Source organism: Stenella coeruleoalba, assembly GCF_951394435.1.
Source record: "Stenella coeruleoalba genome assembly, chromosome: 7".
Lineage (NCBI taxonomy): Eukaryota > Metazoa > Chordata > Mammalia > Artiodactyla > Delphinidae > Stenella > Stenella coeruleoalba.
The window spans coordinates 91,962,981-91,976,402 of NC_137153.1; the positions used below are offsets into that span (position 1 = coordinate 91,962,981).

Genomic DNA, 13,422 nt, shown 5'->3' on the forward strand with positions numbered 1-13,422 from the left:
ACATCAAAGTTAGATGGTTAAAATAAAATTTTCATGTGATTGTACTGTATTATTCCAGTAACACCTTAAGATTGTTTTGAACTAAGTCCTCAAGGCATTTCCTTTATTCCTTTCATGGAATTGTTATTTAACAAATACATTTGTAATTTAAAAGTAACATAAATACACAGTCAGAATATTAGGTATAATTTCCTCAGAGTACTATCTGGAATTCTTGACATCAAATTCTCTGATTACACTGGCACCAAATATTTAATTCATATTGGTTAAATAAAAGTAAGAGTGAATAAATGACTCTTACCTGGTATGTTACCCAGGTATACATCCAGGATGACATACCCAGGTATATACCCAAAAATGGAATTGCTGGACCATATGGTAATTGATATTTTTAATTTTATGAGGACTTGTCATACTGTTTTCCATAGTGACTGCACCATTTTATATTCCCACCAATAGTGCACAAGAGTTCCAATTTCTCCACATCCTTACCAACAGTTGTTATTTTCTGTTTTTTTTTCTTTTTGATAATAGCCATTTTCGTGGGTGTGATGTGTGATTGTGTTTTGTTTTTTTCTTTTCCATGAAAATCACATTTTATTATCTGTTACTTCTTATTTTTATCATTGTGGTTTTGATTTGCATTGCCCAAATAATTAGTAATGTTGAGCATCTTTTCATGTGCATATTGGCATATGAAATATTGGCACATGGGATGTTATATATCTTTCTTGGAGAAATGTCTATTCAAGTCCTTTGCCCATTTTTGAATTGGGTTGTTTTGTTGTTGTTGTTGAACTGTAGGAGTTCTTTATATGTCCTGAATATTAACCTCTTATCAGATATATGATTTGTAAATATTTTCTCCCATTTCATGGATTGCCCTTTGATTCTGTTGATAGTGTCCTTTGATGTACAGATTTTGTTTGCTGTAGTGCAGTTTATCTACTTTTTCTTTCGTTGCTTGTGCTTTTGGTGTCATATCCAAGAAATCATTGCTAAATCCAGTGTCTTGAAACTTTTCCTCTTTGCTTTCTGCTAAGAGTTTTATAATTTTAGATCTTATGTTTAAGTCTTTGATTCATTTTGAATTTATTTTATACATGGTATAAGGTAAGGGTCCAACCTTTGCATATGGCTATCCAGCTTTCCCAACACTATTTGTTGAAAAGACTCCCCTTCCCCATTGAGTAAGTAGTCTTGGTATCCTTTTTGAAAATCATTTGACCATACATGTGAGGATTTCTGGGCTCACTATTCTGTTCCATTAGCAATATGTCTGTCTTTATGCCAGTACCACACTGTTTTGATTACTATAGCTTGTAGTAGGTTTTGAAATCAGTAAGTATGGGACCTACAACTTTGTTCTTTTTCAAGGTTATTTTGGCTATTTCATGTCCCTTGAGACTCCATATGAATTTTAGGATGGATTTTTCTATATCTGCAAAAAGACCACTGGGATTTTGATAGTGTTATGGCCTATGTTGTGTCACCTAAAAAGTCACATATTGAAATCCTGACCCCCAGTACCTCAGAATGTGACTGTATTTGGAGACTGGAGCTTAAAGGAGAAATTAAGTTAAAATGAGGTCATTAGGGTGGGCCCTAACCCAATACGACTGTTGTCCTTATAAGAAGAGGAAATTTGGACACAGACATGTACAGAGGGAAGACAATGTGAAGCCAAGGAGAAGATGGCCATCTACAAGCCAAGGATAACGGTATCTGAAGAAATAAACCCTGCCAACACCTTGATTTCCAAAACTGTGAGAAAAGAAATTTCTGTTGTTTTAACCACCCAGTCTGTGGCCCAATCAAACAGATAGGGATTGCACTGAACCTGTGCATTGCTTTGGGCGGGGGGGTGAAATTTTTAGCTAGGCTGAATTTCATAAGTTTGGGCTGACTGTGTGAAAATGCTCAGCCAGTGGCCAAATTTGTATAAGTTCAACTCGGTAGAGGCATTGCTCCTATACGGGGACCTGCATAAGAAGGTATTCTGTTTTATTGGGGTTGAGTTTATTGATCTTGGAGAGGCAGTTTTCTTAAGGTGCTAGTCATAATTAGAATATATTTACCTGCCCTATTTTCACAGGCAGGAATATTGTGCTCACACTATTATTTTTTTCCCCATTTTTCTTTAAAATATTCCTCTCATTAAGTTTCTAGGGCTGCACGAGTCAGTTTTAGGCTAAAAATAGTAGTTGCTGTTGCTGCCACTGTTCCATGTGGAAAACATAGCCAACTGCTTTACAGAAAAGGAAAAAAATAATTTTCTAGTGTATTCTTAAGATAGCGTAAAAGCCACACTGACAAGGAGCCCCTAAATTGCCAGCAGACTAAGGTTTCCTGCACCAATTTCATGGCTTTTATTATTTTCCTACCGGCAGAACAGAAAGTAGGATTCTTCAGGTTCCTTCTACCCAACACATTGCTTGTGAAGGGCAGAAAATGAAGAATTAGCCTCAAGGTTGGCAAACTATAGATTGTGGGCCAAATCAGCACACCACCTGTTTTGTAGAAAAAAGAAAAAAATTGGAATGCAGCCATTCTCATTCTCAGCACTGTCTATGGCTGCAGAGTTGAGTAGTGGCGACAGAGATATGGTCTGCAAAGCCTAAAATATATACTATCTGGTTCTTTACAGAATAAGTTTGTTGGCCCCTGAACTAGACTATGAATAAGTGATGACTGAGTAATTTATTCAGACCTGTCATTTTAAAGACGAGAAAAATGAAGACGCTAATATTATTGAAAGCAAAGGATTCCATGTTGGCAGCTTAGGACAGACTGAAGAAGAGAAACTGATGGACTCTGGCAGACTCACCTCTCCTGGATTGGGCCAGGGTCAGCAGACAGGAACTGCCAACAGTGGAATGTCTACAATATGTGAAGTACAAGGGAGGTAGTCATGATTCTAACAACTTCTGATGTGGGGGAGATAACAAGGATAGCACCAGGGGTAGAACCAGAGAGTAGGGGGATCAGTGATAAGTACCTGAGTCCCACCTGTGAGGACATGGAGAACTAGGTAGAATTTCCGGCAACAAAGGTACATAGATCCTGGGGGCTGAGCCATATGAGGTAGTAACTCAGAAGACAAATCATGGTATATAGGGGAATCCAGAAATCAGAGCTGATGAAGTAGTAACAAGCATTAGGTTCAATGTGGGTGAGATGAGTCCATAAATAAGAAAGGAAGTTCTTGAAATCTGTATCAGTCAGGGTCCCAGCGAGAAACATAGGGCACCCTCAAATAAAGATAATCTGAGGAGAGTAGCAGGACTAGTCTGTGTGACGGATAGAATGCGGCAGAAGTGATGGTGTGTTGCTTCTGAGGCAGGGTTGTAAGGGACTGCGGCTTATGTCTTGGGATCTTTCTCTCTCCCTGAGCACATTCTCAAGAAACTCTTACTGGGTTCATGAATACAAGAGAAAGGATCACTCTGATACCAATCACCTGGTGCCCCCATTCTTCTACACCTGGCTCAGGGAGTTGTGAGCAGAGCTGAGACCTTTTCCAATTTAGTCTCCCCCCTCCCCAGCCACTCCCTGTCCCTAGATTCCCATCCGTGAAAACAGAACCAACTTCTTATTGGTTCCGTTCACTCAAGACAATAATGACAGGAGTGCTGAGGGTGAGATCCTGGGGGTGGTCCTTTTCACATTTTGAATGATTTCTTTTGAAGAGAAAGAGTTCTAAGCACTATTGCCTCAACTATTTCATCCTACTTAGGGCGAAAGTTAAATAAATTAGAACATTATTCTGACTGGATTAAGTTGGCCAGAACGAAGCTATCCTTTGAACAATAATGCACTTTGAGCCAAAATGCATTCTCTTTCTGAACCAGAAAAACTAGGATGGGCTTGATGTATATGTTTCCAAGGGGATAAAAACTATCTCCAGAAAGCTGTTTTGCCTTTCTCATCCAACTTCCAGTTTTAGATAATCACATACACAAAACCTTAAAAAACTGTGTCTTTTGACTTCATCATCTATGAAGAGTACCAAGTGTCACAGAACTTGGAAGTCTTTTTGCAAAGTCAACATTTTAGGCACAGAAATTTATTTTGGGCTGTGTATTTATTCATTCACTCCTTAAACATTTACTGAAGGTATACCACTTGCTTCCTTTCTTGAGGCATCAGGGGCATAAAAAAGAGTAAACCCCTGCCCTTGAATGGCTCAAACCAACCTAGGTGGTGGCAAGTCAGACATAAAAAAGGACTTGATGTGTTAAGAATGACAATAAGAGTACTTGGAAAGGGTTATGGGGATAGTTTTATGACAGTTTTTGATATTCCTGGACACATTTTGATTCTTATAATAATCACTAGTTTAGCCCTTACAGTTGTGGCTTAACATTTTTAGTGAACCATATATGGAATTTTTACAAGAAGAAAAATTATAAATCTGTTTGTCTCAGGGTGGTATTTGAAAATGACCAAAATTATAGTTAGAATGCAATTCAAACACTGTGTCTTGTAATTATGAGACAATATTCAGAGCACAACTTATGCACATACTGCATCGCCATAGAGTTATTATATTATTTCAGCAATACCTACCCTAATGGAATTACTTTCATATGATGTTCTAAGAACTGAGATATCACTATAGCATTCATAGTTTGGGAGAGTTTTAGGTTCAAACATTATATCTATTACTGGGTTTTATTAATTTTGAATTTTTTGTATTGATACTATATTCTGAACAGCTAGTTCTCTTAAAAATTTAATAGCTAGCTCTCTAAAAAATTTCATACATAGCCAGGCCACAATACTAGGTTATTTTGCTGATATAGGAGGTGAGGCCATTAGACGTGTTTGTTTGTTGGTAGAGAGAGGTGCAAAGTTTAGGAATTGTCCACTAGGTAGGGGGATGAATGCTAAGTCTGAAATCTGAACTTAAGGAGCATTGAAAATACCTGCAGCCTTTGATATTCTTACCATTAATTTCTTTCAAAACCATCTGAGCCACAACTACTGAGCCCATGTGCCACAACTATTGAAGCCTGCATGCCTAGAGCCCATGCTCTGCAACAAGAGAAGCCACCACAATGAGAAGCCCGCGCACCGCAACGAAGAGTAGCCCCCACTCACCACAACTAGAGAAAGCCCACACGCATCAACGAAGACCCAATGCAGCCAAAAATAAATAAATAAAATTTAAAAACAAAACAAAACCATCTGCAGATGTGTGCATATTAACTGGCTCCGGGCATTCTATTACCTAGGAGGAGTAACACATTAGATGGCTAAAATTAGAAGGAAAGCAAAAAAAAAAAAAAAAAAGTGAAAACACACAGCCTGGTGAGCCAATGTCCCTGGGGCTTTATAGCAAGAGATGCTGAGTGCCAGGCAGGAGGGGTCCTTAATCCCTGTGAGGTGTGAGTGGCAAAAAGTGCTGGGGGGGCGTGTGTTACTGCAAACACTTGCCGTCTCCCACTTGCCTCTGGTCCTGAGTGTGGAGGGTGAGAGTTGGGGTTATTCACCATTCACACTGCCACACAGCTTTATAGCATGCTTTTCATTTCATGGATTTGAATACATCAGTGATCAGGGTGATATGTGAGGGGCCATGGAGGAAGCCACAAGGAAAATTGGAAGGCATCTGGGTTTCATCTGTTTTATTTGTTTAAGCTTAGGAAAAAGGGGAAAAGATCGTAATAATGAAAATGTTAACAACCAAATGAATAAAAGTTACAGAGAGTTGCTATGCAATAGGCACTGTGATAAGTGTTTTATGTACATCATCTTATTTAGTGTCCCCGGTGCTTCCCCCACTCTCCACAAGCAGTAAAAATCACTTCCTGAAGTGTAGTTCACCCTCTTATAGCGGCACCATAAAGGGATTCCACCTAATTTGCAATTCGAAATTTATAAAGTCTCCTTGACCTTGTTGGTGATGATAGTGTCCCTGGGCATCGAGGGGAGTGGCGTGCCTTTCCTCCTTACCCAAGGCCGGGCTCAGACAGAGGAGAGAGTGCTTCTTGGCCAGGTAGCCCTGGACAGTTACCGTTGTTGGAGGAAGAGCCTCAGTACTGTCTTATTGACAGAGCCACAGAGTTGAGACCTGCACTCACCCCCACCCCACCTCTCTGTTCCAGGTCCACCACTTCTTGGATTCAGAGCCCTCGCTCATCTCGGGCTTACACAATGCCAGGGCAGGGAGAATGGCTTTCTGCCTCAAGGCCCTGCCTACACCAACACCCTGAAATTCCAGTGAATGCTATTCACTGTTCTGAAGGGAAAGTGGTAACAAGCAGATCTGTCTTGGATGCCTTCCAAGAAGCTTGGTGCCCAAGGGAAGGCCTGAGATAAAAACAGGCATGGAAGTAGGAGCCCCAAGAACTGTGAGGGCTTCACTCTAGGGACTCTGCTGTTTTTCAGAAGAACCTGATCTCCCCTGCCTCGTAGACACTCAGACTCACTGTTCTTCAAGCAAAGAGATGCTGCAATTCTACTCCCTTCAAGGAGCTGTGGAGAGAAGGAACCAACCACTAACACTCAGGGCACTTGCACTTTTTAAACCTTCCCCTTTCTCATCCTTATTTTCCTTCCTTTTTCTATGTCTTTTCTACTAAACTTTGCTTTTGTTGGTGGTATTTAGACACACTGTTTTCTCTCCTCTGGGTGTGCTCTAGGGTTTTATCTAATTGTCCTGCTGTTCTAGTGTCACTTGGCATTATTATTGGGAAGATGAATGGGATAGGAGTCAGAGTTCAGCAGTAAGGCATCTGCTCGTCTGCAGTACATAGTGGAAATGCTCAGAGGTGAACTTTAATGAAAGCTTGGAAAAATTTGCACAGAGTAGGCTGTCTTATATCCCACCAATGCTGGGGTGACCAAAAGGTAGTCCTTTTCTGGAGAGACCAAAACTGAACAAACAGGAGGTAATAATATCTTTACAGGGAGTTCCCTGCTTGGGATGGCTTTTCTTCTGTAGGAGAGAAAATGGGGTGGGGGGGGGGGATACAGGGTGGTCAAACACGGAGGAGGTTGAAAACGGAAGCTCTTGAATGTGTCCTAACCACTGGCTTGTTTTTTGCTCATAGAACAATCTCACCAAACAGAGTTTCCACTTCACTCGCAAAGCCTCTCACCCAGCAAAGCCTCGCATCTCCCCTGGCCTCAGGTTACTGCGCCATCGCCACAGCGGGCTCAGGTTCTCTTACTGGACTTTCTTCGCGTTGACAGTTCTTCCACTTTACCAAGTAGCCAGAATCCCCACTTGCGAACGATTGCTTTGGCGCTTCGGCATTCGAGGCAAGGGGGACAATGGCTCTATTGTTCTTTTGGCCTTCTTGACTAGAGCAAATGTCTCTTCCATCTAACCCTGTCACCAAAGGAGACTGAGTCTGGAGCCCTCCAAGACTCACCTTCCTTCCACTTCCGCTTTGTTCTTGGAAGAGGGTTTCGTGGGCCCCTCCCCTCGCCCCAGCAAACCTGTTTTGGGACCCGAGGAGACAGTTGCCTCTTTCTGCTCTTCACAGAGTGGAAGTTGGGAGAGGGAAAAAAGAAGCGCGGATCAGGAAACTGGTTTTAGTTCAGATTCGACCTGCTGCCTGTGGTTCCTCCTGGACTACTAGGGACACGCACCTGGGTGCCCCGCAGCGCAGAGGCCACAGAGCGGTCCACGGGAGCCCCGGCCAAGCACTAAAAATTCACGGAGAAGGAGAGCCAGGCGTTGCGAGGGCTCGGAGCTGAAACTGTCTCCAAGGATGGGTCGGGATCCCGCCACCGGCTTCCGGCACCGCGGGCGCCAGGGAGTCCCCACGCAGGGCGCACCTTTGCGGTTGGGTTTCCCAGCTGCCTTCCGGGAACCCCGCCGAGCCCCCTGCGGCTCCGGGGGGCAGAGCCTAGCTCGCCTCCAACCGAAGCTCTCCTCACTCTGCCTGCGCTCGGGAGTGAGCGCTCAGGATCCCCCTCTGAGCATGCGCAGCCCGGCGCCCTCCACCTCCTCTCTCGCGCCCCCCTCCGCTCCCCTCGCCCGCCAGCCTTTTGCTCCTTCCTTTCATTAAACAAACAGGAGATCCTGAAACCTGGACCCTGTGCTAGCTGCAGCTCAAGGAGGAGGCGGAGGAGGAGGCAGAGAGCGGGATGGGCGCTGAGGGGGATCCGTGATCCCGCGCTCCCCGCCCCACGCGCGCGCGCACACACACACACACACTCTCTCTCTCTCTCTCTCACACACACACACACACACACACACACACTCGCACAAACACACGCGTACACGCCCGCGCCGCGCGCTCGCCGGTTGGATCTCCCACGCAGGCGGAATGCAGCAGAGCCCGGGGAGCGGGTCTCCGACCGCTGCTTGAATGCACCTCGCTGCCGGGAGCCGGACGGCCCAGTAGGGCGCACGGGAGGAGGGTCCGCCGAGAGAGGTGAGTGGGGCGCCCGCAACCGCGGGCAGCTCCGGGACGCCGGGGCGGCCGGGTCAGGTTCCCCGCTGGGAGCTGCGGCGCAGGTGGCTCAAACCCAGCTTGCGGGCATTAAGGTGCAGATGAAGGCGGCGCAGGGGCGGTGCAGGGGAAGAGGGCGATCCCAGTAAGGGTCGTCTCCTGCGAGGTGTCAGGTTGACCCAGCGGAAAGCTACACCCTCCCTGCTCGTAAACTTTCCTCCCCTGTCATTTGGGAAACGTGGAGACAAAGGGGGCGTGGAAGCTCCCTCCGTCCCGTTCCAGTCTCCTGGCTGCGTTACAGGCTGCGCCGGGAGCCGGCGTGCGGGCGGGGGCGCCCTGCAGGTGGCTGGGGCCAAGTCCTCCCTCCCTGGCGGGGGTAGGGATTTCTCAGCCCTGGCTGTAAGCGTGGCCTTTGATTTTCCCTCAGGCGTGGGCACCTGTCATCCTTTCCTCCTCCCCCACCCCGCAGCCTAGGCGCCTCGTAGTTTGGGGGGGGGGGGCGGGTGTCGCCTGGAGAATTGGAGGGGCAGCCTCTGGCTTTCTCATTCAGCACCAGTGCCACGGGAGCCGGGGGGAGGCTCGGGCCAGTGCGGGGATGAGTGATGAGTTACTAAAAGGCTTTGCCATAATCACCTTCTGGAAACGCTGGGCGCCGGGTTCTCTCCTCCCTCGGGAAGGTGCTGTCTTCACGCACACCTAGGTGGCAGCCTTGGGAGCTGGGCTGGGCTGCTGTGGCGTGGCTGGGGCTTTATTTTTGCCCCGGGGTTTTATGACACAAACATGTGGAATATGTGGAGGATTCTGGGTTATTTTTCTTTGTGGGGATACCGTATTCCCTTTTAACCTCTTTCGTGGGAGAGATTCTCTGCAGCATGGTATCTAGCTGGTGGACAGGCACCGTTCTGAATCTCTCTTCGGTCCCAGGGAAGAGGTCCCGAGAAAAGGATTCCGTAAAATGCCAGTTGCATTGGGGTGGGGTCTCAGAGTGCGGAGCGCCTGCTGGCACCTGGGAATCGCCTCAAATCTAATGGTCCTTTGAAACAGCAGAGCCTGGTCAGTGTGTGAGGAGTCCAGGACTGGGACAAAGGGGATTGGAAGAGGGCCAGATGATGGCTGTTTAGGAGAGGAGCCACTAGAGGCCAATTGAGGCGAGAAGAGGTCGAGCGGGAAGCAAGGTACCCTTGCAACCTTCACTGAATTCCTCTACCCCTTCTCTTACTTCTCCTGTGTTTGGTGGCTTTTATTCATCGGGTGGGACTCTAATTTGGAGATTTCTGGAACGTCACATCTGGAGAATAGAAGGCTTGACTATTCCTGAGCTAACCTTGAGCAAATTAGTTCTGTAAGTCTAGGAAATACCATGTTCAATTCTGTTTTGGCGTTTTATTCACACCTGGAAGGTGGGGTAGGCAGACAGGTATATTTGGGGGGTGGGTGGGTTCTGTACCTTAGGAGGCTTGAATTTGTAAGAGACGTGTGTGTGGGGAGCCTGGAAGCCAAGTTGATGCTGACAGAAGGAAACACTAGAAGCTCAGATCCAGTACTTGTGACTATGGGTTGCCAGAGAGTATTCTCTTCACTTTAAGATGACTTGCAGAGTCCATCTCACTGCTGCTCTGGGGACCTTTTTTAATTTTAAACATTTTGTAACTTCTTTTAAGTGGGAGAAAGCATGATATACATGAGGTTAATTAAGAAAGTTCACTTATGAGAGAGACCTTGACTTGTAAGTCAACATTGCCAAAGGTGAAGAAGTTATTGAGAAAAGAAAAAAAAAAAAAGAGCGGAATTGGAAAGGGTTGCATATTATTAAAACAGCTTCACTTTTATAAATTTTAAAAAGCATTCAGTAAGATGGAAATCTGACGTTTTTTTTTCTTTTTTCAAACAACTGGTGAAGTAAAGACCTTTCCAGAAATATTTTCAAGTTGAAATTGGCCTAGTGGGGGTTTAAATATAATTGTCAGCATATGTCCCTTTTTATTGCATGGTGAATATTCCCATCATTTTCAATGCAAATCTTGGCAAGAAAAGATTAAGATTTCTTTTTTTTTTGGTTTTTACTAGAGCTCTATTTTCTTTCTTTATGATGTATTTCCTCTTCCTACATCTGCAAGTTCAATTCATTTTGATTATATTCAGAGTCTATTTTCAAGTTTTTATTGACCACCTATCCCATATTTAGCATTGAAGTTCATCTAATAATGTATAACATCGTTCTGGCCCCTAAAGTGTTTATAATCTAGATGTCAATACAGAATTAACACATATGAAATAACTAGAGAGTAAGATAGGTTTGTACTGTCCTGTGAGCTCTTAACATGCATGGCATATACTCCATTCTCCCTCCTGGCCTTTTCTCAACATTCAGAAAACACACATCAGCACTTACTATGTGCTGGAGTCTGGAGAAAGAAAAACACGGGGAAGTAAAAAATCGTCCGAGCTTTCAAGGATGAGGAAACAGGTATTTAGCTAACTATGATGCAATCTGATTAACTGTTATAGTTGTAAGGTAAATCAAGTGCAAATAGTAGACATGCAAGTGATTTTTTTTCTTCCCCTATGGGATTTGACCAGACGGTCTTTGAGATATTTTTGAAAAATGAATAGTTTTTACCAGGTAGGGAAGGATAGAAAGGACATTCCAACAGAGGAAACGTGAGTGTGCCTAATGAGTTAGGGTAACTATGAGCCGTCCCATGTGGCTAGAGCACAGGGTACTAGAGTGTGGATACAGAAATGAACAGCAGCTAGGTGACACTAATTAACAACTAATGCTGTGGAGTGTTTGGATAGGGATATGCCCAATGTGCTATGGAAGCACAAAGGGAGGGCATCCACCTAAAGGAGATTAAGAAGATCAAGAAGGTTTCTTAGGGTGGTTGAGGTGACCTAAGTCTTGAAAGATAAGAAGAGAAGGGCTTTCCAGGCAGAAAAAAAGCTATCTGAGAACTGGAAGTTGTTCTGTGTGGCTGAAGTGAGAGATGTGAGTTCTTAGCTCTGTGGAGTAGCAAACCATCAGGCCAGAGAAATAAGCAGAGATCAACTGTGAATGGAAATATCCCAAGCAAAGGAGCTTCAGTTTTATCTGAAAGGCTGGGAAAGAGTTTGCAGGTTGGGAGAGTTTGAGACATAATCAGATTTGCATCAGAGAAAGATAGCTGTGACCACAGTGTGGAGGATGGATTGGAGGCGGTGAGACTGGAGGCAAGGAGCTTATTGTGGAAATACAGGCGTGAAATGATGAGGATGGTGGCAGTGGGGGTGGAGAGGAGAAGATATGTCCGGGAAACAAGTGAGAAAGTCAACCTTGCTAATCTAAGAGGCCTCCTCTGTGTGTTCCCATACTACCCTCTGCTTTTCTAGAATTCACTTGCGTAGGTCTCTTTCCTGTGTCTGGAAGGAAAGACATTCACAGCTGCATCTCCAGCATTCATTACAGTCTTGGTACAGAATAGGGACTCAATAAATATTTGTGGAATGAATGATTAAATTAATGAACGAGGAAACCCAGTCATGAAGCAATGATTCCTGCATTAGAAGAGTAGACGCTAAATCATGGCTTCCATTTCTCCAAGGTGATCAGCATTTGGCAGATCAGTGACAAAATGACCCAGGAAAACTGCCTTTATGAAAAACTGTCCTGTGAAGTGCCGATAAGAAAGCAACCTTGTGACATCACATTTTTTATATCTAAACATTATATTATTGGCTCATCTTGATAGCAACAGCATTTAGCACAGTTCCTGATTCATAGTAAGCTGGAAGTAAATGTGAATTCTCTTTTTCTCCCCCTTTACTTGTCAGAATGTCCTGATTTTATGTGCTTTGCTCAAACTTTTAAGATAATCTGGGACCCGGGAGTTTGGAAGCCACAGTGTCTCATTTAAAGAGCTCGTAGCATCTTGGCATCCTGGGATAAGGGCCAGACCACCCGTGTTCCCATCTTCAAACACACAGCCCTAGGAACTGGGTCCCTTACTGAGCCAAACCTGAGTGTATTGAGTTCCAATCTTTTTTTTTTTTTTTTTGTCCGTGCAAAAAATAAATTTTTTGTTGTTTCTTAATTTTTTTGGAAGTGGAAAATCTTAAATGTACAGCTTCAGCTTGTTGAGTTGCCATCTTAAAATCCCAATAAGAGATTTCAGAATGGATAAAACATGAGAATTTGTTTCAGGTTGACTCCAGGGGTGAAAGAGGGGTACCAAAGATAGCACTTTGGGTTTGAACTTTGGTAGCTGGATGAAGGGTGGCAGAGGAATGAGGAGAGAGGTTAGCTCAGAAAAGTGAAAGGCTCAATGCTGTTTTGTGGGGAACTGATTTTGGGGTAACACTGGAACATCCTGGAAAGCACATAGTACAGATTCCAGCATGTACTGATTTCACAGTAAATACCAACTACTGTTTTGATTAAGGGAGAGGATGGGGAGCAGGGGACCATAGAGCCAAAGACTAAGTCTCAGCATTTAGCAAAATATAGGGGTTAAGGAGAGAAACAGGTACCGTAGAATACTCAGGCAATATGGGAAGGAACTGGAGTGAAAGTAAAGGCCTCAGAGAATCATGAGAAGGAGTGGTCAGACTTCACAGAAGCAGTCCTACCTATGTGCCAGGCCTTGTGTGAGTGCCTACATGTGGAATCTCATTTAATCCCCACACCACCTGCAGTTCTCTTCTCCATTTGACAGCCAAGGCAGCCCAGACAGAGAGATTCCAATAGCTTGTCCAAAATTACCAGACCAGGAAGTGGCAGAACCAGGTCACCAAGCCCATTTTAATAATCCTACCAACTCCTTCTCCGCATCCAAGGTATAAATTACCAGGATGATTTTAAGTGCAGAGAGGTTGAAAAGATTGAAAGTAGGGAACTGGAAAAAAAAAAGGCAATGAAATGGAGTTTCCTGGTGACCATCGAGAAAGCAGTTTTAGTACAGCACATGTTCAGAAGCTGTATCTTAGGGAATTCAGTGGGGAACGGGAGGTACGAAGATCCAGGCAAGACGTACCT

General features: G+C 44.4%; 1 protein-coding gene across 7 annotated transcripts in view; it reads left to right on the forward strand.

The window, feature by feature from the left end:
* PLPPR1 (phospholipid phosphatase related 1) overlaps positions 1-13,422 on the forward strand; it is a 616,358-nt gene that overhangs the window by 342,134 nt on the left and 260,802 nt on the right. The window contains exon 1 of one of the 7 annotated variants that reach the window (XM_079927530.1): positions 8,025-8,393. The exons of the other annotated variants lie outside the window; for them this stretch is intronic. The gene's annotated coding sequence lies outside the window, so the exon portion shown is untranslated. Of the gene's footprint in view, positions 1-8,024; positions 8,394-13,422 lie in introns of those variants that run through there. 7 annotated transcript variants of the gene reach the window in all.